The following is a 22,827-nucleotide window of genomic DNA, read 5'->3' as shown; positions in this document are numbered from 1 at the left end:
GGACTGAGTGGACTTATAGGCTCTAAAGTTTTACATTGTTTTATTTTTGAACGCAGTGATTTTTTGTACATAATTCTACATTTGTAAGTTCAACTTTCATGATAGAGATTGCACTACAGGACTTGTATTAAGTGAATTGAAAAATACAATTTCTTTTATTTTTACAGTGCAGATATTTATAATATTAATATAAAGTGAGCACTATACACTATACACTTTGCATTCTGTGTTGTAATTGAAATCAATATATTTGAAAACATTCTATTGTTTAAAAGTGCGATTAATTGTGATTAATGTTTTAATTGCTCGACAACCATAAAGCATATTAAATTATACCTCTGATTTTTCTTTTTCTGGTAAAATCTTTCACCGTGTGGGCTGTCATGAAATATACATGTCAGAGAAATTGGGATTCTACATTTGCTTTAGGAAGATCTATTCTTATGTAGTTTAAATATATAGCCTGTTATAACTACAAAACCACTGTGACAAATGGTTTCTTCCAGAGCTAAAAAGGGAATTAGTAGGCAGCCGAATCAATTCATAGAATCATAGAATATCAGGGTTGGAAGGGGCCTTAGGAGGTCATCTAGTCCAACCCCATGCTCAAAGCAGGACCAATTCCCAACTAAATCATCCCAGCCAGGGCATTGTCAAGCCTGACCTTAAAAATCTCTAAGGAAGGAGATTCCACCACCTTCCTAAGTAACCCATTCCAGTGCTTCACCACTCTCTGAGTGAAAAAGTTTTTCCTAATATCCAACCTAAACCTCCCACACTGCAACCTGAGACCATTACTCCTTGTTCTGTCATCTGCTACTACTGAGAACAGTCTAGATCCATCCTCTTTGGAACCCCCTTTCAGATAGTTGAAAGCAGCTATCAAATCCCCCCCTCATTCTTCTCTTCTGCAGACTAAATGATCCCAGTTCCCTCAGCCTCTCCTCATCAGTCATGTGCTCCAGCCCCCTAATCATTTTTGTTGCCCTCCGCTGGACTCTTTTCCAATTTTTCCACATCCTTGTAGTGTGGGGCCCAAAATTTTTAATACGTTAAATATATAACTTCTTTAATATAATCTTTTGTTTTCTGTTGCTAATGCTCAAAAACTGCCTCTGTCTTTTGTAACATTACAGAGAAGCCATTTTACTATTTCTGTAAGTTTTACCTTTTATTTATAGTTTTCATTTAATTTTATTTAATTTTTACAAAACCTAAACATTAAGTTTTCTCTTGCTGATCGCTTTTTAGTGGTGGTGCTCCTATTAGCTGGAGACCAGGACAGGGCATATTAAGATGCAGGGCCAGCTTTAATCCGATTCCCCAGAATCAGGGGTGGCTCTATGTATTTTGCCGCCCCAAGCACGGCAGTCAGGCTGCTTTCGGCGGCATGCCTGCGGGAGGTCTGCCGGTCCTGCGCCTTTGGCATACCTGCCGCTGAATCCGCGAGACTGGTGGACCTCCCTCAGGGAAGCCACCGAATGCAGCCTGATTGCCGCCCTCACAGCAACCGACAGGGTGTCCCCCATGGCTTGCCGCCTCAGGCACGTGCTTGCTGTGCTGGTGCCTGGAGCTGCCCCTGCCCAGAATCGGGGCCTGCACCTGCGCCTAAGGGGGCCCCGCTCTGGGGTTCTTCGGCATTTTGGCAGTGGGGGGTCCTTCGGTGCCACAGAAAACCCAGAGCGGACCTCCCGCCGCCAGGGCCAGCTCCAGGGTTTTTGCTGCCCCAAGCAGCAGCAAAAAAAAAAAAAAGTTGTGATCAGCTCTACTGCTGCCGCTTCAGTCTTTGACAGCAATTCTGTGGCTGTTCCTTTGCTCTGAGGGAGTGAGGGACCTGCCGCCGAAGAACTGGACGTGCCGCCCCAAGCACCTGCTTGCTGGGCTGATGCCTGGAGCCGGCCCCGTCCGCCACTGAAGTGCTGCCGAAGCCCTGGACTGCCGCCGAGTATTCCAATCGGGTCCCGCGGGTCATAAAGCCCACCCTGCTAAGACTGTTCTGACTGCTGTGGCTCTGTGTGTAGAGAAGCCTCTTGTGTCTGGGAAAGTTTGTTTTTTTGTAGAACAGTTTTGGTAACGATAATTCTATAAGATCACTCAGGTCAATTCATGGTATCTAACTGGCAGAAAACTACTTTTGCCATAGATGAGTTAATTCTAGAAGTATACATAATGTACACAGGTGAATATCTACTGGACTAGTCATTTGGAAGAAAGAGAAGAGAAATTGTTTTGTTGTCCAGCATCATCTGCCTCTTTGCCTGTCTGCACATGCTTCTCTGAAGTACTTCGTGATGGCAACATAGAGAGGCCCTGTTGTATTCTACACTAATGCAATCTAGAGTTTAACTGTTAGGAAATCTTTTCTAAAATAAAGTTGCCTCTTTGGCCATTTTTGCAGTGTTACCTCTGCTGGAGAAGTAGGCCGTCTGGAATAAGTTTTCCGCAATAAAATGGCATTTTCTTCTCTGAAGATTGATATAAACAAAGAGACCCTGTACTTCCAAAGGCATCAATAGATAGAACAGATCTATTAATTTTTAAAAATATCTTGCTCACAATTACTTGTAAAATTTAAAAAACTAAACATCTTAAACACTATTTTACCCCTGAAGAATGTCGTGCTCTGCCTTCTCTACAGCAGTGGTTAATGAAATATGCTATTCTTAGAGCTATGCTGATATCATCAGTGTTGCTATTGCTGCCAACACAATCAATGTTTTCAAATTTATAAGATTGTTACAGACAATGCAGTTTTTAAAAAATTGTAAGTAAAATTAAACTAGGTGATTTGACAACTATGTTTTTAAAAATCAGTTGAAGAAAAATCTGAATTCAAAGTTTTTATGTTCTGGTATTATACAGTATACACAGGTTAAGCATTTTCTTGTAGTTGATTATCTCAATATTGATCCTTCCTTAACTTGTGTTCTTTTTTCAAGTTTCTGTGACTTGTTGCATGGTTTGTTTTTATTGACTTACGGTGTTTGTTGTTGAAACCCCAGGTCATTTGCTAACTTTTCTATTCTTTCAAAACCTCTGGCAACGTTTAGAATGTCCGTATCGACCAGTATAATACTTGACTCCTTAGGGATCCTTTCATCTCTTTGTATTATAATTGTATAAATGCCATACAGTCTGTAAGTTACCTGCTTGGTAGTGTGATTGCTTGCATAATGTCGGATTCCAACCAACTGTAAAAAGTCTTTCATTGTCATGCTTCTTTCTTCCTCTGTCAAATTTATGTGAAAAAAGTGTGCTAGATATGCAATGATCTCTCTTTCTATTACCAGTTCAGTATAAATTGATCTAGGTTCCATACATACATTTGCCTGGGCTGCTTTGTTAGAATAAAAATGCAGATTGCCTTGCCTTGTAGTGTGTTCTAATCCTGTTGGTTTCTTTTCTGGGAAATGTTTGGTGTAACTGTGAGTGTTGAGTTGGACATTTTGACTGGCTTCTGTTTTGTTTAAATGTGGAGGATTCTGTATCTCAGGGGATAATAATTCAAAGATTGTTGCATTGTCTCCAGTTTGCTGTTTCTGAGAATCTACTAGGAGATACCACTGTTGGTTTTTTTGATAAAGCCAGGTTTGCGCCTGTGCTAGTTCATGTAAAACGGTGTCATAATAGTGCCCTTGGTCAGTAACTGTATCCATGCATATTGCTCCAAGCTGCAGCAACTTGGCTTTACTTGTGTTCTTTAGCCAGTACTTCTGTTGGAGTTGGATTTTATGGGCTCTTGGTGGTTCTTCTGCCAACTTCCTGCTGGAACAAATTGTATTTAAAATTAGGCGCTCAAGTTGCTACATTTTTAAAGAATAATTATATGTAGCTGGGGATAGGAAACCTGGGAGATGGTCAGCTTTTTATGCCTTGCCCCGCATACTCCAAACTATCTTATCTGGAAAGAGGATTCAGAAAAAGTTTACACTGACGGTTCTATTTCTTTTAGTGCTGAGGTTTATTTGGCTGCCCTAGCCAAAGAGTAGTCAAATAGTATCATGGAACCTGCAGATACTATGTAATTTTAATTTAGTGTGACCTTCCATCATGAATGTTAAGGAGTGAGCTCTCGAACTAGCAGAGCTCAACTCTAGTTAGTTCTGGCATAAGTCTAACAATACCCTAGAGGCAAGCTTGTGAAGCAGTGGATGACATTGTGCACTGCAGAAATGCTATAAGAAAAACAATACTCTATGGTTAGTTAAGGCGATTTCCAGAGTAACTCTTGCCTTCACATACAGGAGAGGTAGAGTTCTTTTTTGTTTTGTTTTTGTAATAAGCATTCATTTGGTTACATATTTGCCTCTGTTCCTGGAGCTTTCAGTTTTCATTCCTGTTAATAGTAGTAGTGACCCCTTTTTGCAATACTGAAGTGCTGCTGCAGTATTAAAAAATAAATAAATAAATAAATAAAAACATTCAATTAATTTAAAAGCTCCAAAAGTACAAAATTCTCACACAAAATATATACAAACCATTTTGACTTTGCAAAACTAAAACTGAACTTACCTCCCCTCAATTGTGGCTATTAAAAATTAAAATTAATAATGCAACTACAAATGTAATATTTAATATTTTCTCTCTTAGTCTTTCATTTTCTCTGATTCATTATGTTATCACTGAAATTCTGGCAACAAAGAACTGGAGTGCCTTTTCATTGTCTAGTTTATATATTAGTTGATAAGACAATAAAGAGGATAAAATTTCCCTAGTCTGCATCAAGTTTTATTTCAATAAAGGAAGAAGAATCCTATACTTTTCACTGAGAAAGGAAAGATGGTTTTTGAGTTAAAGTAATGGCTGTGACTCTGTGTGTCCAGGTTCTGTTGCTGTCTGTGCCACAACCTTCCAGTGTAACTTTGGACAAGTCGCTTTAATGTGTCTGTTCCTTAATTCGTCCATCTATAAGATGAGAATAATAGTACTTCCTTACCTCACAAGATATTTCAAAAATAAACTCATTTCTTATCAGGTGCTCAGATACCACAGTATGTGCCATAGAAAATCCTATGAATTGATATAATAAGGCTGAAAACTAATTGTAGATGTCTGCACAGTATAGAAGCCACATTTCATGTTCTAGACCACTGGACATCTATTAAGATGCAAACTTTTCCTATAAATTTGGGTCTTTGTGCCCTCATTATTGGAAAAGACGATGCAGACTTTTTAATATCTGCCACAACATTCTATAAATGTCATTACTTTGAATATCACTCAGGGTGACCTGTGAAATTACGTATTTTACTATTCTACATTTGTTTTATTTTCATGATATAATTTTTTTTGATAGTGAGGTCATGCTACTCTAATCAAACCTTACAAATTTAAATTTTTGCCACTTGCTATGAAATACTAATGCTATGTTAAAGTGGAGAATTTGAAAATATTAAATAATTAACTGGATTTACTTTTTTCCTACTTTACTGCACTGAACCTAATATATTTTCTATTGTTTTTATAAATGTAATAATATTTAACTGCACCATTAACTATGTAGTTTACATAACTTTCTTGGTACTATATGAAATCACTATAATACACGTGTATTAAAGTGGAGCGTACTCAGTTAAATCATAGCTCACTTACTGTTTTTACTTATTCCTGTGACCAATGGGTAGGTGTAGTTTACTTGGCTATTTTCAGTCGGCTATCGTATAACAAGTCATATGGTCCACGTTTGCCTGCTTTTCAGATCTGCCTTTCAGAATTGATTTCTGAATCCTTTAAGAGAATGACTTGCTTATCGTTAGGAAAGACTTCTCCTTATTCTCTTAATTCAGAAACTTCTGTGTTGATAAACCTAGTGGAGTAGGAAGTTCCTTTGCTTTCTCTAGTTCTGTAAAAAGTCTCCAATCTTTACTGTCAGCTGTTTCTTTCTTCCTTTAAAGGTCTTTCATTCTTTAGTTTTAGTTACTACTTGGAGCTTCTATGGCAACTGTGCATGTGGCAGAAGTTTGTACTCACTGTTTATAGATACCGTTGGTTAAGATGGTGTTGCTTAATAGGAATTTTAATGTCTTATATAGTGTTGGATAAAATAAATTTTCAAGTCTCTTAGATAACAGTACAGGTGCTCAGGATTTCTCAGCTTTGAGCTCTGCAAAACTAGACCTGTTAATTTATGTTTTGGAACCTATATTATTTCTGGAATTATATCACTTGAAATTCTGTTTGCATACATAAATGTGATTTTGCTATGTGTACTTTATCTGAAGTATTGTGGGAAAAATATTCTATTAAAGCAGAAGGAATTTAAATGATGATGATGATGAAGATATTGATGCATAACACTGCCATATGATGACAAACTCCTTCTCACTCAAAAACTAGTTATTTGGTACTGTACTACATGAGAATGGCCATACTGGGTCAGACCAAAGGTCCATCCAGCCCAGTATCCTGTCTGCTGACAGTGGCTATTGCCAGGTGCCCCAGAGGGAGTGACCCTAACAAGTAATGATCAGGTGATCTCTCTTCTGCCATCTATTCTCACTCTCTGACAAACAGTCCAGGGACACCATTCCTTACCCATCATGGCTAACAGCCATTAATGGACTTAACCTCCATGAATTTATCTAGTCCTCTTTTAAACCCTGTTATAGTCCTAGCCTTCACAATCTCCTCAAGCAAGGAGTTCCACAGGTTGACTGTGCGCTGTGTGAAGAAGAGCTTCCTTTTATTTGTTTTAAACCTGCTGCCCATTAATTCCATTTGGTGGCCCCTAGTTCTTATATTATGTGAACAAGTAAATAACTTCTGCTTTATTCGCTTTCTCCACACCACTCATGATTTTATATACCTCTGTCATAGCCCTCCTTAGTCTCCTCTTGTCCAAGCTGAAAAGTCCTAGCCTCTTTAATATTTCCTCATATGGGATCCATTCCAACCCCCCTAAACATTTTAGTTGCCCTTCTCTGAACCTTTTCTAATGCCAGTATATCTTTTTTGAGATGAGGCGGCCACATCTGTACGCAGTATTCAAGATATGGGCGTATCATCGATTTATATAAGGGCAATAAGATACTCTGTCTTATTCTCTATCTCTTTTTTAATGATTCCTAACATCCTGTTTGCTTTTTTCAATGCCGCTGCATACTGCGTGGACGTCTTCAGAGAACTATCCACGATGACTCCAAGATCTGTTTCCTGATTAGTTGTAGCTAAATTAGCCCCCATCATATTGTACGTATAGTTAGGGTTATTTTTTTCCAATGTTCATTACTTTACATTTATCCACATTAAATTTCATTTGCCATTTTGTTGCCCAATCACTTCGTTTTGTGAGATCTTTTTGAAGTTCTTCACAGTCTGCTTTGGTTTTAACTATCTTGAGTAGTTTAGTGTCATCTGCAGACTTTGCCACCTTGCTATTTACCCCTTTCTCCAGATCATTTATCAATAAGTTGAATAGGATTGGTCCTAGGACTGACCCTTGGGGAACCTCACTAGTTACTCCTCTCCATTCTGAAAATTTACTATTAATTCGTACCCTTTGTTCCCTGTCTTTTAACCAGTTCTCAGTCCATGAAAGGATCTTCTCTCTTATCCCATGACAACTTAATTTATGTAAGAGCCTTTGGTGAGGGACCTTGTCAAAGGCTTTCTGGAAATCTAAGTACACTATGTCCATGGGTTCCCCCTTGTCCACGTTTGTTGACCCCTTCAAAGAACTCTAATAGATCAGTAAGACACGATTTCCCTTTACAGAAACCATGTTGACTTTTGCTCAACAATTCATGTTCTTCTGTGTGTCTGACAATTTTATTCTTTACTATTGTTTCAACTAATTTTACCAATACTAACCTTAGACTTACTGGTCTGTAATTGCTGGGATCACCTCTAGAGCCCTTTTTAAGTATTGGCATTACATTAGCTATCTTCCAGTCATTGGGTGCAGATGCTGATTTAATAGTTCCGCAATTTCACATTTGAGTTCTTTCAGAACTCTTGGGTGAATGCCATAGTGTATTCAGCATAAAGACCACTGTGGTACAATAGCTTTTGTGCAGTAGTCCCCTGCACACAACATTTTCTCTTCTCAAGCTCAGCTCAACTGAACATTGTTAATTATGCTGATAATTTAGGAAAACCCCAAGTAAACTTCGTCTCCTACAGTGCTTGTGCCCCACAAATTGTGGTGGTGATCTTTGTTTGACTATGAACTATAATGAGACTCCTAGGCAACCAAAAAACAGCAACACTTTTTAGTATGGTTTTCCAGTGCACATTATATACTAAAAAGCCACAATCATTTTCCATTAAATTTACACAGCAAAATCAAATGAGATTTGCTTTTTCTCTTGCACTGACTGTTTGTATTGTTGTGGCAGTAAGCCTCAATCTAATGCTCTAGTCTCATCTTTTTAAAAAAGTTTTTATGAAGAAAGTAAAACAGAGCTGAAACATCCAGTTCCAAATAACCCTGCATAAGCTCTGTTCGTTGTTTCCAGTGTGTGTATCTGTATAAGTGGTTTCCCTCAGTACTACTGGCAACACAACACTTGAGATGGTTTATAGATTTAGCTGAAGCTGATAAGGCCTTCACCCATATCCCCAAGTACAGTTCGGGTGCTGTAAACTTCATTTATTAGCTGTCAAGGGACTATTCTGGGATAAAATTTTAGCTGGCCCAAAAGTGTGTCTGGTTTAAAAATGGATAAACCTTGACAATTGCTGTATTTTCAAGATCTATTATACATGCCTTTGAAGATACACAACACCTGCTTCTCTGACCAAGAGAGGGCACAGAAGAATTTAAAATTGTACTAGTGTATGCATCCAGAATGTAAACATCTATGTTTCTAGCATCCAGGACCCCAAGTTAGTGAGCAACAGGGGAGGGGCAGCATCTCTTAGTTGAGTATTGCCTAGATCCAGGTGCATGGCTGTAACTCATACACTTTAAACAAGCACTGTAACTTAACGACATAGTGAAAAATAAATGTACGCAACTTTTATTCAAGTCACTATAGAAATTGAGTTGTAATGACTACCAATGCTTCCCTGAATACTAAACCAACTTCACTAATGTAAAATAGCATTTGCCATAATTACTCTCAATTTTCCCAGCAAATTTAACCCTCCACAGCATCAGCTTTACCTAATATTTAATATTTAATGTAGAGAGATGTTGGTGTGGACACCTATTTATGTTACTGATTGTTTCCTTTCAGAGTTGTATTGAGAAACAAGCCTGTTAGAGCTGATATAACAACACACTTAGATAGAAATATAGATATGTTCAAACTAGCCAAGTCTGACAGTTGGCCACATTCCCAGGAGCAGCGGGCTGGAAAAGAAATTAGTAGACACAGGGCTCACTTTTTCAGAACTGCTCCTCCTGCTCAGCACCCTGGAATTATCTTCTTTCATATGCTTGTTTCCTCCCCACAGAAAGCTGGAATTCCCTGATAACATTTGTACTGCCTTGCTTTAAACAGCACACAAAAAAAGTGTATACTTTAAAACAAACCGCAAGCACTGTAAAGTTAAATCAGGATTGGTAAACATAGCAGTTATTTTCTGTGGCCAGTTACTCTGCAGTAGCTGATCATCAACACTCTAGCACAGCAATTAGGAGTCTCAGTTATTCTCATTATCAGCCTTCTTGCAGGTGAAAAGCATGATGGCAAGTTTACTTACCAATTTTCAGCGCAGAATAATTAATAGTGATTTAAAGATTCTGCCACTGATGAACAAAGCATTTGGAAAAGCACCATCTCTTGATTTGGAAATGCTATGGAAAACAAAACTATGTTTAAACAAAAATAAAATAAAAAAATTAAGAACATTACATTTGCCAAATCAAGTACTCAAAAGTTATGCATTGCCAGTATTAAGATTACTTATGAACCCTTAATTTTTCCCCTTTCAGCACATGATCACATATTATTTTTCCATAGGATCCCTGCTGTATTCAGTGCAAAGGATGAACTCTCTTCACTAAACAGGTAGCTAATGAATATTTATTTCTAGCATCACCCGTGTGTGGCCACAGGCCATATTTATGGCACACCTTCCAGACCGCATACTGAATACAGATTTATTACTTCCTGTGCTTTTCTGTGGTGCTGATCACCTTTATTAATGTTTATAAAGTGTTACAAAGCGAGGTAAGGCAATATTATCCACATTTTACAGATTGGGAACTGAGGTACAGAAAGATTTAAACCAAAATTGTCAAAATTATCCATTAATTTGGGATGCCAACTTGAGATACCTAGTGCCTAATTCATATGTTCAAAATACAGCTCCCATTAGCTTCATTTATAGTTGAGTGCTCAGAACTTTTGCAAATCAGACCCTAGAGGGTAGAACTACAAAGATAATTTGCCTCGTTATTGCAACGCCTAACTTTAGGCACTCTGTCACCTAGTGGAGTCCTCGGCCCTGAATTGTGTGTCCAGACTACATATACAATGCATAGGGGAGAGTTGGGACCTACAAAAGGCATTCACAGAAGCCAACATGCTAAGCAGGTGAACTTACTGGTGAACAGACCATTTACTTTTTTTTCAATTTCAAAAGACACAAAGTGAAAGCATTTCCAAACAACTGGGTGCACAACTAGATGCAGCTTTTACCCCTCTACACAATGTCTCATTTATGGTCATGTCACTCCTCTCTACAGATTTGTGGGCCATATGCATTTTACCCCCATTAAATCTTTGGCTTGCTGTGGCTCCAAATAAGATTTTCAGTCATTGCCAACTGTGATGATATTTATGAGAAATAGACCTCCTTCTCACTTGGAACTGGACTGAGGCAAACCGCTTATCTTGCATAGGTTAATAAATAGCAGTTAGATAGTGCTTAATCTCACAATGAAGGTAAAGGACTGAGAGTAATGGAAGGGGAGGTAGTTTTAATAAATTCATAGATTCCAAGGCCCAGAAGGGACCAATCTACTCTGACCTCCTGTATAAAAGAGGTCATAGAACTTCCTCAAAATAATTCCTAGAGCATATATTTTAGAAAAACATCCAGTCTTGATTTAAAAATTGTCAGTGATGGAAAATCCACCTCAACCCTTGGTAAATTGTTCCAATGGTTAATTACTCTGTCAAAAATGTATGCCTTATTTCCAGACTGAATTTGTCTAGCTTCCATTTCGAGCCATCAGATGATATAATTTATACTTTTGTCTGTTCGATTGAAGAGCCCATTGCTAAATATTTGTTCCTCATGTAGATTCCTATAGACTATAACCAAGTTACCCCATAACCTTCCCTTTAAGCTAATTAGATTGAGGTCTTTGAGTTTATCACCATAAGAAATATTTTCTAATGCTTTTAATCATTCTTTTGGCTCTCCAGTTTATCAACACCCTTCTTAAATTGTAAGCACCAGAACTGGCCACAGTATTCCAGCAGCCAGATACAGAGGTAAACTAGCCTCTTTACTGGATTCTCCAGTTTATGCATTCAGTGATCGCATTAGCTCTTTCGGCCACAGCGCACATTGGGAGCTCATGTTGAGCTGATTATCCACCACAACCCCCAAATATTTTTCAGAGGCACTGCTGCTCAGGATAGAGTCCCCCTTCCTGTAATTGACCTAAATTCTTCATTCCTTCACTTACATTCATTCACTTACATTTAGCTATATTATAATACACATTGTTTGCTTGTGCTCAGATTACCAAGTGATCCAGATTGCTCTGAATTATTGACCTGTCCTTGTAATTATTTACCACTCCCCCATTTTGTGTCATCTGTAAATTTTTATCAGTTGTGATTTTGTTTTCTTCTAGGTTATTGATTAAAATATTAAATAGTGTAAGGCCAAGAACAGATCCCTGTAGAATCCCCACTGGAAACACACCCACTTTGATGATGATTCCATGTTTCCAGTTACGTTTTGAGACCTATCAGCCAGTTTTTAATCAAAATTTCTTCCTGTATCAGATCAATTGCCTTACAGAGGTCTAAGCATATTACGTCAACACTAGTATGTCTATCAATCAAATTAGTAATCTCATCCAAAAAAGATACCAGGTTAGTTTCAAGGAACTGTTTTCCATAAGCCAGTTGATTTGCATTAATTATGTTACACTCCTTTAATTCATTATTAATTGAGCACCGGATCAGCTGCTCCATTATCTTGCCTGGGATCATCGTTAGGCTGATAGACCTATAATTACCTGAATCATCCTGTTTAGCCTTTTAAAAAATTGGCATAGCTGAGACTGAGAAGAGGTTCTGAGGATGAGGAATAGGGATGTTGAATGACTTAACTGCTCATCTCCTTACTTTGTGTGGCCTGTGTTGGTGGGATGTAGTAGCAACCTTGAGTTAATAAAGTTTGTGTATAAATAGATGTGTGTACATAGATATATGGGTAGAAAATATGTAATTTAAAGGAACATCAAGGTACGTGTAGACCAGAATAGAGTAACTGTGATTTTATTTTTTCTGTAAGCCTGGCCTTCCTTCCCCTTTTCCCTCTTACTGTTTGTTAATATCACTATTTGCATTATGTCTAAAATAACAAAATGTAGCAAAATATGCACATGCTGCTGGCAGGATCAGAGAGTTGCACTTTGTTTCACTAGCAGAGTTTTAGCATTTACAACCTTTCATATTGAATGACCATTTGTGCTATAGTGAGCTGGTTCCATGAACCTTTATCCTACTTTTCTGCTGCATATTGAAAAGTCACTGTGATGTGTAATGACTTACTTTGGTTGAAGAATTAATAATGTTTTTTTTTTTTTAATTTACACACGACAGCAATGAAAGCAGAATAAAGGCTTTCTTTCATGCAATTTGCATGAAGATCTCACCTCATTGAAAATCAAGGATCTTTTAATTCCTAGGAACTAATAATTCCCCTATTAATTCAGAAAAAGAAACAGTCACTGAAAAGCACTTCTGATGATTAAATAACCAAAATAACCATTCTCCTCTTCCGGATGTATATTGTTGCATCTAGGAATCAAGAGGAAAATCTTACCTTATAGAAGTGTTAAGTGAAACATCTTTGCAGCCTATTTCAGTTGACTCTGTATCCTATGTAACATGCTGTACTTCCTTAGGAAAGGTCAGTGGAGGTTGATCGGCGTCCCAGATTTTTGTCTTGGCAGAACATGAATTCCCACTCTTCATCCATCAAAAATATTGTAGTTTTAATACTGAATATTTTGTAATGTAAATATAATTTTCAAAAAGACATCTTTTCAGGTACAGAGATCTTTTTAGAATGCATTTTATATAGTATCTATCATGAAAAGTATCATAGACACTTTATTGTAAAACAGATTCATATCAAATGATTAAAATGGTATAAGATCAAAACAATAATTCCCATTAGTTAATATTTTTTGAAATCTAGTACTAGATTTTTAATACTTCAGTAAAATGAAAGGATTGTAAATTCCCAGATGTAAACTGCTGAAAATTGAAGTATAAGCATTATAGAATTTAAGATGGAAAACGTGGCTATCTGATATTTGTATTGTGTAAGGAATAATCTGTTTTCAAAGATAACTGATTTCAAACACCATTAAGAACTAAATCTACAGAAGAGTGTGATTGTGTGTGAATTTGAAGAGTACTTTTGTATAAAACATAGCTTTATTTGACTTTTTCAGAAATTACTGTTCTGAGAGACATGTTGCAATACCACTCTTGTTTTTGAATACCTGAATTTGTTTGGAGACAGACATATAATATGGGTAAGTTAATCTGATTTTATTTATTTAAAAAAAAAAAAGAAAAAACCTCACAAGATGCGTACTGTAGAATGTGTATAATATGCACATGCAGTGTGTCTACTGACACCAAAATGGCCATGGTTTGAAACATGCAGTAGCAAAACAAGGATTTTGGTAATTTGCAGTTATCATACTAAAATGTGTATAACTGTAATGAAATGTATATGTATCTGTATTGCACCAATCTCTCTGGTCTCTTGGTGTCAAATACAGGTGCTTTAAGTTTCAGTTATTGTCATGGTAGTTCTCTGTTCTCCAGACCACCTTTACTGAGGTTGTAGATCTATGCTTTGGTCTCAACAAGCTGAATTTTGCATGCTGACAACTGAATCAAATCTGTGTTCTAAGAGAGAGGCATGCTTTGAGGTAGTTGACTTTAGCCAATTAAGGGTTTTGAAGAGGAGGACCAGCACTTTGAAATAGATATAATATAGAATGGAGAACCTGTGTAGGCTACAGATCACAGCTGTAATATGTTCTCATCTACCTGTTCTGCATCGTAGGAGACAGACAGACATAATCATTATTGAATCCAGACATCACATGTAAGACTGTGAAAATAATCTATTTGATTTTTCCCTTTGGTCAAGTCTGGTGTTGTTCTAACACCACTGACTAGTCAACAAGATCTTGATCCTTTACGGATGATTCAGTACTTACTGTAATGACCTCACCGACAGCTATCCCTGATCGCAATAGTATTTGCAAGTGGCTTGCACGCTCCCAGGTAGGAGACACAAACTGCTGCATGGAAAGGACTCCTGGCTTACCCCTGAGCTAAAGAAAGTGATAATAGGCACTATGCCATTCAACCAGGGTTCAGCCATTCCAGAGGCAAGGACCCACCCAGGTGATCCCAAGGCAGCCCGACCCCAGAGCCATCACCCCTAGCTGGAGCCTTCAGCCCTTGCACCCAACCCTCTGACCTAGCCCTGAGCCCCATCCCGCACCCTGAACTCTTCATCCCCGGCCCCACCACAGAGCCTGCACCCTCAGCCAGAGCTCTCACCCCCACCACACATCACTTTCATATTGTTGCACGTAACAAAATTCATTCCGCACATCGACATAAAAAATTAGACGGAACACTGGTTCACATGCCTTGGTGAATTGTTCCACTGGTTAATTACAGTAACTCCTCGATTAACCTTGTACTTATGTTCCTGAAAAATGCAACTTTAAGTGAAACGATGTTAAGCAAATCCAATTTCCCCATAAGAATTAATTAAGCTTGGTTGAGGTGGTGAAGTCAGAGAGTGGAAGAGGGTGGGATATTCCCCAGGGAATGCCTTACTGCTAAATGATGAACTAGCACTTGGCTGAGCCCTCAAGGGTTAACATGTTGTTAATGTAGCCTCACGCTCTACAAGGCAGCACAAATGGAGGGAGGGGAGACAGCATGGTAGAGAGAGACAGATTCACAGTGTGTGTGTGTGTGAGAGAAAGATGCACATTGCCCCTTTAAGTACGCTGATCCCCTCTAAGTACACTGCCTTTTTAAGTAAACCAGCAAGTTGAGACAGCAGCTGCTGCCAGCAAGCTTCCTCCGTCCTGAGCCCTGTTGTGTCCCCCGTTGCTCTGTGGAGATGGGGTAAAGGAGCGGGAGGGAGGGGGACACCCTGACATTACCACCCCTCTTTCTCCCCTGCCTCCCTGCATAGAAAGCAGGAGGCTCCCGGGAGCAGCACCAAAGCAGAGGATAGGAGCAGCACACGGCAGTGGAGGGAGAGACAGCTGAACTGTCCAGCAATTGATAGCCGGCACAGGGAACTTAGGGGAGTGGGGAGCTGCCAGCCCACCCTGTTCCAAGCCCCCACCAGCTAGCTCCAATGGGCTGCTCTTTCTGCAAGCAGTGGACAAAACAGGCGGCTGCCAAACAATGTTATAAGGGAGCACTGCGCAGCTTTAAATTAGCGTGTTCTCTGTTTGATCAGCAACGAAACAACATTAACTGGGATGGTGTTATGTGAGGAATTACTGGACCATGACTGTTTAAAAACTGTGCCTTATCTTGGGTCTGTATTTGTCTTGCTTCAGCTTCCAGCCATTGGATGTTGTATCTTTGTCTGCTAGATTGAAGACCCATCTATTATCAGATTTCTGTTTCCCATGTACATACTTACAGATCGTGATTGTCACCCTGAGGGTATGTCTACACTGCGAGATTATTCCGATTTTACATAAACCGGTTTTGTAAAACAGATTGTATAAAGTTGAGTGCACCATAGTTCCCACAGTCTCCCCCTGCCATTGGAATTCTGGGTTGAGATCCCAATGCATGATGGTGCAAAAACAGTGTCGCAGGTGATTCTGGGTAAATGTCGTCACTCATTCCTTCCTCCATGAAAGCAACGGCAGACAATCATTTCGCACCCTTTTTCCCTGGATTGCCCTAGCAGATGCCATAGCATGGCAACCATGGAGCCCATTTTGCCTTTTGTCACTGTCAGCGGCATCCTGTACACATATGGTGACAGAGGCGGTGCTGCAGCGCTACACAGCAGCATTCATTTGCCTTTGCAAGGTAGCAGGGATGGGTATCAGTCATTCTGTACCGTCTGCCGTGCCAATGTAAATTGGCGATGAGATGATGGTTATCAGTCGTTCTGTACTGTCTGCTCCTGTCATGGGTGCTTCTGGCTGGCCTTCGCTGAGGTCGGCCGGGGGTGCAAAGACAAAAATGGGAATGACGCCCCGAGTCATTCTCTCCTTTATGTTTTATCTAAAAATAGAGTAATTCCTGCCTAGAATATGGGGCAAGTGTACTAGAGTACCAGAGAACCAGAGAGCACAGCTGCTCCGTGTCAGATCCCGCAGAAATGATGAGCTGCATGCCATTCTAGGGAATGCCCCTGCAACAACCCCACCCGTTGCTTCCCTCCTCCCCCAACCCTCCTGGGCTACCGTTGCAGTGTCCCCCCATTTGTGTGATGAAGTAATAAAGAATGCAGGAATAAGAAACACTGAGTTTTTAGTGAGATAAAATGAGGGGGAGGCAGCCTCCAGCTGCTATGATAGTCCAGGCAGGACATTAAACGGTGCGGGGGAGAGGAGCCCAGCATCCCGCTGCTATGATAGTCCAGGCAGTACAGAATATTTTCTTTAAACATGAAAGGGGGGGGGGGGCTGATGGAGCTCAGCCCCCAGTTGCTATGATGAAGATGGTTACCAGCTGTTCTGTACCATCTGCCGGGAATGACCGGTAGTAATTCCTATTTTTACCCAGGCGCCTCAGGTCGACCTCACCTGAGGCCAGCCAGGAGCACTCACGAGATGATGATTGATGAGGACGGCTATCAGTCATTCTGCAGTGTACCATTTGCCACCGGGGAAGGGAGAGGAGAGGATGCTGCTGTTCAGTGCCGCAGCACCGCGTCTACCAGCAGCATGCAGTAAACATATGGTGACACTGGAAAAAAGTCAAGAAACGATTTTTTCCCTTTTCTTTCATGGGGTGGGGGGTAAATTGATGAGATATACCCTGAACCACCCTGGACAATGTGTTTGACCCTACAGGCATTGGGAGCTCAGCCAAGAATGCAAATGCTTTTCGGAGACTGCGGCGACTGTGGGATAGCTGGAGTCCTCGGTACCCCCTCTTTCCCTCCATGAGCGTCCATTTGATTCTTTGGCTCATGGTATAGCTGTGAAGCAAGGCTTATGTGCACTGGTGTAATAATTGTGGAACTGTTAAACACTATGCACTCTGCTATTGAGACACATTTTCTTTGAAAAGCTGATACTTTTTGCTGGCTGAATTATATACCTCTTTATCAACCAGAGGACAAATTCCTGCACCAATTGGGGCACACAAAAGTAGCTGACCTCACTAAACTGCAGTCACCCAGCTTTGGATGATGATCTGAATATTTCAGAGTGAAGAATTGAAGCAGCATTATAAAAAATCACTTGTTCATTAGTCTTACTCACCAGAAGAACATTGACAAAATATTGACTTAAGTTACTGCTTCAGATTACTAGGAGCTTGGACAGCATCAGCTAATGTTGTTGTGCTGCATAGAACAATGGTCGACTTACCTTGTCTTTGCTGTGCATCGAATGAAATTGCAGAACCATAGTGTTTTTTCTAATCTTGCTTGTAATTTACTACTGGAATAGTTTGCAGTTTCGACGTCTGAGGGAAGTAGGACTTTATATCTTTGTAGCAGCTTGGACAGGCGAAGAGCCTTTTTGTTGTACATAAGATCATTGTGTCTCTGGTCAATCAGATAATAAAATGTAGCGTTATCATTGGATTGTTGCAGTATAACTAGATGCTTTTGCTTTAAGATTCATTTTACCCAAGCAGGAAAAAGGGCATGTTAAGTGATAAACTGCATCTTTAGCAATCAGGTCTTCCACAGAGAGTCTGCTCAACTTGTCATCGTCTCTTGGTTGAAGTGCTGCCTTCCTTAGATTGGTTGCGCTCTCAGATGTTTCTATTTTATGAAGCTTCTTGTCTGCCTTGTATGTTTTTCTCAAGCAAACAATGTACTAAGATCAGTTGCTGGAGGATGTGCTTGTTCTTGTGGCTCTAGAAGCAGGAAAATGGGATGCTCTCTGATCAAATTCAGAGTCTTTTTTTTTTCTGTGTTCAGTACTGCTCTGACATGTTCCAAATTCAGTTTGCTTGTGTATTTCTGAAAGAAACCCCTGTGATTGAGTATTGGTTCCACATCATCCAAATTAGATAACACATCCAGTAGCTGCCAATACAATTAATCTTTCCTGGTTTCTAGTGCCAGCCTCACAGAATTCTGTCCAGCACTGCTGGCTTTTGACAGTTTTGCTTTCTTTTTTGATTTTCTTGACAAATATCACATTTTAAAAAGTTTATGGTTGGTCTTTTTCTCTTTGATGTAAACTTTAAGGGGCTTGTATCCACCGTATTTTCAAATACTTTAATGTCCCTGTAGCAGTAGAATTCCCGAAGTATATTAACGTTACCACCACCAGTACCACCATTTTTCATTTTGTACAAGTATATAGACTTGTGCTAAATTAGATATAAATTAGATCTATGTTAGTATCAAAATTGCCATTTTTGTATAGTGAGCACTTTGTTTGAAGCCCAGTATGAAGCTGTGTATTATCTTTAATACTAAAAAGTGTCACTGAATTAACAGCTAGTTTCCAGAATATTTCAGAGGCTAGTATTGCATGCATAAGCAATTACAAATTAAAATCTTCTACGAGGCAGACTAGATGCTATGTAGTACATATGAAAACTTACAAATGGAGAAGCATTACATTAAGAATTCACATACATTTGTATCTACCCACTGTGCAGTACAAACTTTGGGCACAGAGTCTGCTGCTACTAGCACCTTCAGTGTGAAACTGATCTGGTCAATACATTTCAATTGAAGATATGGATGAGATACTTGACAATTAAGAATATGTGATGTGAAAACATTTAATGTTAGAATATTGCATAATGTTGATATTCGCCATTTTTGCCACATGCTAAACAGCTTAATCATTTCGGGGGCGGGGGGAAAACTTGACCACGCAAAACTAATAAAAATCTTCTTCTACATTGTGGTTTGGTAGCTTTGACCAGTAAACATCACATTAAGGATTTGGAATCAACTTAAACAGTAAAAACTGGATTCATAGTTATGTTGCAGTGTTTCTGAAACTGTGGGGAAAATAACACTTTCTCATTTTGGATACCATCGTTGCACCTTGCCTACAGGCTTATAACACCACTTGATAGCTCCACATCTTACCTCATCTAAATGTACATGAAATAAGCTTTAAATTGATCAATGATGTGGATTTTTGCAAGGTGGATACATGAAACTCCAAAAATATGGGTCTTTTTGGAGAATTGATGCACACTTATAACAGTGACATTATTAAAAATACAACCAGCAGTGGTCACAGCACACTAGTTGCCTTGGCATTGTCAGATATGCTGAAGGTTTTGGGACATCATCAGCCTGAGGAAAACATTTGTTGTTCAACTCAGATTTTTCAGCCCCCTTGCTTTTCTCACTGTTTTGTCTAGAGAGGATCCTGGAAGGTGTCTAGCTGGCATAAGATCAAACCTAACAATACAAAAGTGCTTTTAGTAGCAAGGAGGAACCTTTTGGAGAGGCTGTGGGAGGGGTTACTTCTTCCAGTGAGGATATATGCCCATGCATTTCTCACTGTACAAAATTTTGGAGTCTTACTGGATCCATTGCTGCTCTGGATTCTCAGATAATAAGGCTTATTTTTTATAAGGCAAGGAGGTTGCCAGCATGTCTTTTCAATCTGACTTTTAACCTATTATAGACGATTTGTTCGCTGAAGAGAGATAGCACATCAGTTGGCTGAGGAATTGTCAGTGGCAGAGGTGAAGGGGTTGGTAATGTTCTAGTTCTGTGGTCATGTTGCTTAGCTGTTGGTATTGTTAACTCATGTAATTGTGCTTATGGATTAGTTGGTGGTTGTATCTGTGGCATGTGTAACTTCATTACAGTTGATCAGAGCCAGGCATGAACGTAGAGTATGTACCCTCTGTGTTAAGTCTGTAGCACATACTATGCAGAATTACTAGCCGCCTTCATTTACTCACCATTACCTATAACTTAGCATCTGTTTCACAAATGTTTTAAACTTGTGTTCTTCAGTTATTTTGTCACTAGGTGGTACTATTGCACAAGGCACCATGTACAGTATGTATTAACATGCTCTATAGCAGGGGTTCTCAACCTATTTCTTTCTGAGCCCCCTCCTGCAAGTTATAACTCCCAAGTCCCACCTGTGCTACAACAACTGGTTTTCTGCATATAAAAGCAGGGCTGGAATTATGGGGTAGCAAGCAGGACAGTTGCCTAGGACCCCATGCAATAGGGCTCCCCACGAAAAGCTAAGTTGCTCAGCCTTCTGCTTCAGTCCCGGGTGGCACAGCTCAGGGCCTTGGGCTTCAGCCCTGCGTGGCAGGGCTTAGGCTTTCTGCTCTGGGCCACAGTGAGTCTAACACTGGTCCTGCTTGGCGGACCCCCTGAAACTTGCTTGTAGCACCCCAGGGTCCCCAAATCCCTTGTTGAGAACCACTGCTCTATATAGACTTGGCAGTGAATGATTTTTTGTAAATATGCATAGTGCACCCATACAGAGGAAGAGCTTTCTGTGTGGCTTGAAAGCTTGTCTGTCTCTCCAACAGAGGTTGGTCCAATAGAAGATATTACCACACCCACTTTGTGTCTCTAATATCCTGGAACTGGCATGGCTACAACTACACTGCATACTGCACCCCATCATTTATTTGTTAGGATCTTCAGTGATATAAGCAAGTCCATTATTCTGTACTGACTTAGAATCAGGGTGGATTTGTAAATCACTAGTCAGGAAGACTCTATTTAATCATGGATTTCTACATAAAAGTGCGTGCTTGTTGGTTGGTATAACCGTAATACATATTCTTCACAACTCAGAGGTAGATGTAGGTTTCATTTTTAGAAGGTACACACGATACAGTTTTAAAGTGACTTATTTTGAAAACTTTTCAGATTAGTTTTAAAAGCTACATCAGAAGATGAATGATTTCATTTACCAAAGGTAATTGAAGCAGATATTTATGAAGTCAGTGAATCTCCATTCAACAGGTCAATCATTAATATTTGGAGGATTTTCTTGCCATGCTGTATTAGGAGGAGATCATCACCAGACAGACATTTAAATAGTTTTATTTAACTAAAACAGCATGTATTCTGGATTTTTTTCTTCAACAGCAAACATAATATTTTAACAAAACAAGCATATGAATTTTTTAATTTAGTTAAACATTCAAGTTTTTCAAAATCAGGTTTGTTTTTGCTAAAATTGTTTTTAACTAAAATAGTTAAATGAAATATTAAAAAAAAATTAAATCGACTATATCAGCCAGGTTGCTTCTGTAGCTAACTGAGTCGTCTTCACCTTCATTTTCCTGTTTGTTCATAATCTGGAAACAAAAAACAAGCTTTGCTGCTTTTTCAGGTCCCAAACGATTTCTCAGTTTGGAATGAATTAGTCCAAAGGAAGAAAATATTCCTGCTACACTGGCAGAAGAAGCTGCTACTGTTAAAAGTGAGATTATCACTTCAACAGTCTCTGAATCCAAGTGCTTACATTCCATCCCTTTGATCATAATTGATATTTGCTTCTGGATCCTTTCCAGTTTCTCTACATCCTTTCTATACATTAGTGACCAAAATTGGACACAGTACTCCAGCTGAGGCCTAACCAGCACCGCATAGAGTGGTGCTATCATCCCTCATGACTAGCATTCTATGCCTCTATTAATGAAACCTAATTTTTTTTTTTTTTTTTGCAACAGCATCACACTGTTGACTCATGTTGAGGTTGTGATCCACCACACCTCCCAGATCCTTCTTGGCAGTGCTGCTGGCAAGACAATTAACTCCCATTCTGTATTTGTCCATTTGGTTTTTCTTCCATAAGTGTAGCACCTTACATTTGTTTTTGTTGAATTGAATTTTGTTGTCTATAGCCCAGTTCTCCGATTTATCAAGATCACTTTGAATTTTAGCTGTATCCTTCAAAGTGTTTGCAAACCCCTTCCTCCCCCAGTTTGTGTCATCTGCAAATTTAATTACTATGCTGTCTATTCCTACATCCAGGTGATTAATAAAGATGCCATAGTGGATCACAAGCTAACACTATAGTGTAATTAGTGTAACTAATAGTGTAACACTATTGGGGGGGAAAAGCAAATGTCCTGGAATGTATTAGCACGAGAGTTAGAAACAAGACACGAGAAGTAATTCTTCAACTCTACTCTGCGCTGATTAGGCCTCAACTGGAATATTGTGTCCGGTTCTAGGCACCACATTTTAGGAAAAATGTGGACAAATTGGAGAAAATCCAGGGAACAACAACAAAAATGTTTAAAGGTCTAGAAAACATGACTGAAAAAATTGTGTTTATTTAGTCTGGAAAAGAGAAGACTGAGAGGGGATATGAACTAGTTTTCCAGTACATAAACAGTTGTTATAAGTAGGAGGGAGAAAAATGGTTCTCCTTAACCTCTGAAGATAGGACTTGAAGCAATAGGCTTAAATTGCAGTAAGGGTGGTTTAAATTGAACATTAGGAAAAAGTTCCTAACTGTCA

At 39.3% G+C, this 22,827-nt stretch overlaps 1 protein-coding gene across 1 annotated transcript in view; it reads left to right on the top strand.

Annotated features, from left to right (window-relative positions):
* Positions 1-22,827, top strand: part of RALGPS1 (Ral GEF with PH domain and SH3 binding motif 1) — a 356,681-nt gene that overhangs the window by 22,344 nt on the left and 311,510 nt on the right. Inside the window, exons 2-3 of the mRNA XM_050926720.1 lie at positions 9,909-9,956; positions 13,598-13,681. The gene's annotated coding sequence lies outside the window, so the exon portion shown is untranslated. The remainder of the gene's footprint in view (positions 1-9,908; positions 9,957-13,597; positions 13,682-22,827) is intronic.

Source organism: Gopherus flavomarginatus, chromosome 17 (assembly GCF_025201925.1).
Source record: "Gopherus flavomarginatus isolate rGopFla2 chromosome 17, rGopFla2.mat.asm, whole genome shotgun sequence".
NCBI lineage: Eukaryota > Metazoa > Chordata > Testudines > Testudinidae > Gopherus > Gopherus flavomarginatus.
This window is presented reverse-complemented; position numbering and strand designations above follow the sequence as displayed.